Raw genomic sequence first — 5201 nt, 5'->3', positions numbered from 1 at the left:
CAATATCACATGATTGATCCACATTCTGGTGCATATACCTGTAATGCCTACCAAATAAAAACTGTTCTAATGGATTTAAAAAAAAAAAAGACACCCCTGCAGCCATTGTTTGCTGCGTATTCAATCACTCATCACAGCCTGGGACTCAGGGGACTGAGAACAATGGACTTTTTGATGTATGTTGCAACAAGCTGTGAGGCTGTGCCGTCGGAAGGGGATCACTGAGTCTGCCACCAGCCACCAGGGAGTGGGGAGCAGCTCCTCACCCCAACCCAGGTTTCAAGAGACTCCTTGGAAGAAAGACCACCAAATTGAGAATGAAAGGTAGAAATGGATTCATCAGCTGAATCAAGAGGCAAGGCCACCTTGAAGCCTCAGGGACACCAGCACAGGCAGGTTATCCAAAGTCATCAAGAGGGACATGGCGGGCCACAGGACGGCTGCTCTTAATCCAAAAATAGTCTCAAGGAACTCCTTTGCATAAAGGTAAGCATTTGCTTTTGATTTTAAATATTTTTGGTAAAATTTAAGACCTTGGCAATGACAACAGACTATGGGATATAAATAACCCACAAGCTTAAGTTCAATAAATGGAACCTAGGCATAAATGGGTTTTAATAGGGACCCAAGAGCTTTTTACGATTGTGTGAGCTTTGCCTGTAGCAGGTGCCTGTCAATATTTATATAATTTTCTATATTCTAAATTAAAGCTGAGACATTTAAAAAAATGCTTATGCATTAAAGGTAAGCCATCATTACATATTAATATAAATGCTATTTTGAAAATATTTCATAACAAAGTGAAAACCGGACTACTTAGAGTGATGCTGTGTTGCCTTTTGCAAAACCTCTATGAGTGTCTGGCTCAGAGGTGAAGCTGGAACCTCATCCTGTCCTGTATCCCTGGCTAAGCTCTGCGATGTCCACACCTACATACAGCCTCTAGAGAATACACCATGTACTTGAATGAGTGAAAGAATGAAATGTGTTGATAGTGGGTATAGAAAAGGCTTTCTCTTGCAGATCATACAGGGGTCATGACATGAGTCTAGAGACATGATGCGAGACAGCAGCCTGGCCCTTACCCACTGAAAGCTTCTACTCACAGCACTGACCCAGCTAATCCAAGGAACATACCTGGTGGGAATATTAAAATAAAAGATGACCTTTGAGATCTGTCTGTATCATGGTACTTTGTACATGGGTAGGTAAACAGACACAACATTAAAAGAGAAAGAAACACCAAACCCTTCATCTCGGCTAAAGGCGGCTCCTTTAGAGACCAAAGGGCGTCTAGGGGTAGCCTAGGATTCTCATGTTCAACGCCATCCCTTCCTGCCTGAGGACAAATAATTATAAAACTGGCAGTGACTCAAATACACTAAAGTCTGTATCAACTAATCCCTCTGCAGCACAGAAATCAGCTCGCGTAAACATGGGAAAGGTGAAATTCAAATACGAGGAGATTCTAAAGAAGTCCTTAGAGTTTTGTAGCAGAAGAATGGATACAGAGTATAATGTAGCTAGGTACAAATGAAAAATTAGAATTGTAAAATTAACAGATTTCTATAAGGTGCTGAATCCTCAAGCCTCATTTCCCTTGTCTACTGGGACCCAGTAAGTTGCAGCTATTCATGAAGGATGAGGCAGTGGCTCCACCTTCTCTGGCCCCGACCTCAGCCAGCTGTCCCAGCTCATCACCCCGAGGGGCCAGCTTTCCCATCGGCTCAGGATCTGCACTCCCACGGAGCTGCAGGGGGCTTTCTTCAGCCGAGACACCTAGAAACTCTCTCAAGCGTCTCAGAGACTTTCCCGTCTACAAAGATGACCTCATTCTGTAAAAATGGATTTAACCTGCTATTTGATGCCACTCCTTTACGAATTTTCATTTCATTATCACCTCTCCACTAGAAAATCAGTCTTATAAAGTCAAACATCAGCATTGCAGTAGCTCTGGGGGCCTGGCTGATATCCCAGAGAATTGCCCAAACTCTAGGAAAAGGATTCCACATACCTTTTAGTCAAAACACTGGTTTTATAATCCCAGCACCATGTGGCTTTCCTGAAGGATGATAAAGGTACCTACAGCGATCATATCCCAGCTAGAGGAATTAAAAATTCTAGGACATTGAGTACCTCCTCCTCATCCTTCCAGAAATTACTTTGGTCGTTATTAGGTGTGCCTGTAGGCCTTGGCAGTTTCCGTTCCAGGATGCTGAGTCTCTTACCTCTTGAAGGCGTTCATACAGATGTGGAAGGGACGGTTCAACATTTTTGAAGAAAAGTCTCTGCGGGATATTTCCGGGACCCTAGGGGGCCAGGTGGTATGCTCAAGAATGTGAGGAACGCAGTGCACAATCTATCCATGGGAGTGGTGCGGAACTGCAGCTAGGAAGAAACAGCAGCATGCTAGGAAGAGACAAGGAACAGAGAATAAGAAGGAGGGAGGTGGAACACTGGGGAGAATGACTAGGGTGAAAGCGTTCATCTTAGTGCTACGGACACAGTTCCCAGGCAGCATCATCACACCCTCAGGCTACTAGGAAATCATCATTTCAAAGCACTACAATACTCTGATACAAGGTTTTCCCAACTCTAAGTATATAAATCACTGATTCAGACTATAAAATTGTATTTGATAGGATTCTTAAGTCAAATTATAAGTTTCTCCTTATTTTCAAGATGCTCTGTCATGTAGCGGGCATAGTGGCTCAAACCTGTAATCCCAGCACTTTGAGGGAGAGCCCGGTGATGGATCCACGAGTCAGGAGATGAGACCATCCCCTGGCTACAACACAGAGTGAAACCCCGTCTCTACTAAAAATACAAAAACTAATGAGCCAAGGTGGCAGAAGCCTGTAGTGTAGCAGCTACTTGGGAGGCTGGGAGCAGAGGAATAAGCAGAAGCAGGAGGCAGAGCTCCAGCAGTGACCAAGAGATCCGGCCACTGCACCTCCTCTAGCCTGGGTGACAGGCAGACTCCGTCTCAAAAAAAAAAAAATAAAGATGCTCTGTCAATGATAAAAATACTAGTAGAGATGATATTTTAAACCCGCAGAGTCAACAGTGGCTTTTTCAAATCAAACATCTAGCCAGCCTGCAGTCAGCATGCTCAGGACAGCTAGGTCATTAACACAATTCCTACCACACTTTCTTAAAAACATTGCGGTCCTTTTGTTTATTTGTATTTTTGGCTCATTAGCTGTCCCTTTGAGTGTTAGTGTGTATTTTATGCTTGTAGCTAGAGACGGTTGCTGTTCTTCCAATGCTTTAGGAAGCCAAAGATTAGACATCCCTAGTTTAAATAAAACATTCAAGACCATATTCTTACAGTACCCGCGTACCTAGACAGATTATTACGTTCCTTCTCTGGCCAGAGTGTAAATACCTGGCTCCTGTATCATCATGAGCAGGCTTCACTGCTGCTCAGGAGACAGCTCAGGAACAGATGTCCACCTGAGTTAACAAACCGACCAGTTAAACAAAGCGGCCTTTGAGAATGGTGATCTTTGAGGCGGTGACTCCCAAGCCTGTAATCCCAGCACTTTGGGAGGCGAGGCCGAAGTGAATCACGGAGTCAGGGGGAGGCGGAGACCACCCTGGCTAACGGTGGAAACCCCGTCTCTACTAAAAATAAACTAGCTGAAGGAAGGAAGGAAAAATTGGCTGAGCGCCTGTAGTCCCAACTACTCAGGAGGCTGAGGCAGAGAATGCGTAAACGGGGAAGTGAACACACCCGGTGGCCGAGATCCGGCCATTGCACTCCAGCCTGGGCTGACAGGCCGAGACTCCGTCTCAAAAAAAAAAAAAAGAAATGAGTGATCTTTGGTACTGAGAGAAACTCACTTTTCTGCAAGAATTAGATGATGCGGGAAGCCAGTGTTCAGAGCAAGGAGAACCAGAACCATCGTCAACTCCTTATCCTACAAACAAGAGAGAGAAATCAAGACCTAAAAGGCGGTGGAATGTGCGTGTGTATGTATATATATATATATACTTTGGAGTGCTTAATACACAAACAAATTATTTTCTATTTTTTATTTTAATTTTTAATTTTTAGCTAGGCATTTTCTAATCATATCACATATATGCTCTGTGAGGAGGTATTCTCATCATTTGCAATTAAGAAAAACTGGGGAGCTCAGGGTGATGACATAAGCTGCCCAAATCAGAGTGGGATTCCTTGCCTGGTGTCTGCCTTTCCGCAGTACTGAGGCTGCACCCAGGGGAAGTAGCATAGCACCCGATCAGCGTCTGCTGGAGTGCCCCTGCTTTTTGTGTGTACTGCACCTCAGTAGCACATGCCCTTCCAACATCGGCTGTGTGCCTCCTGTGTTCTGTGCATATAATCTCCTGTGATGCTTGGGAACCCGGCCTGCGCAGAGATGCTGGGTGGCTGGCTGTAGCAGCTTGATGGGGAGGCTCAGGATCAGTCTTTGCTTCTCCTGGCCCATGGGATGGATTCTCGGTAGTAGCTGGAGGAAGGCACAAGCTGGGAGCTTCAGAACCCAGCTGGAGAGGCCAGGAGGCTAGAAATGCCTACAAAAGCTGAAGACTCCCCAGCTACAGAAGGGGTGGAAGGTCTTCTCCTACCACTTTAGAGTGTTAAGCCTCCTGGTCAAGTGTCCATAATACTGCTTCTCAGTATGAAAGACTGTCTTCTCTTTTAGTCATGCCCGGCCCGGCCTCTCTCCCTCAATCCCATACCCGTCCCTGTAGTCACCCACAGCACTTGCCACCCTCCATCCCAGGTGCCATGAGTCACCTGACCAGGAGTGCACCCACAGCAGAGTAAAAGCTGGCAGAGGTGAGACCTCCAAGACCTCCTCAGCCAGCCCAATCTAGGAGCCTGCCATCCAGCAGTCATCAAAGCTGACCCTCGACCTGCATCATCTACAGCTATTAGAATTCTTGTTTCCAAGCTTACTGTCTTTTGTAACCAGGCAGTGTGCATTTAAAGAATCCAGCAGATGCAGTGAGGATGTCTGCTTTCCTAATAATATATAAGCTTTACAATAATGGCTCATGGTGGCTATTTCTCAAACAAAAACATGGCTTATTGTAAGTTTCTGGCTGGACACAGTGGCTCACCTTTAATCCCAGCACTTTGGAAGCCAATTGATTCTGCGTTTGGCCACATCCCACTAAAATCCTCATCACCAGATTATAGTTCCCATAATCACATGTTGTGGGAGGGACCT

This window comes from Papio anubis, chromosome 11 (assembly GCF_008728515.1).
Source record: "Papio anubis isolate 15944 chromosome 11, Panubis1.0, whole genome shotgun sequence".
Classification (NCBI taxonomy): domain Eukaryota; kingdom Metazoa; phylum Chordata; class Mammalia; order Primates; family Cercopithecidae; genus Papio; species Papio anubis.
This window is presented reverse-complemented; position numbering follows the sequence as displayed.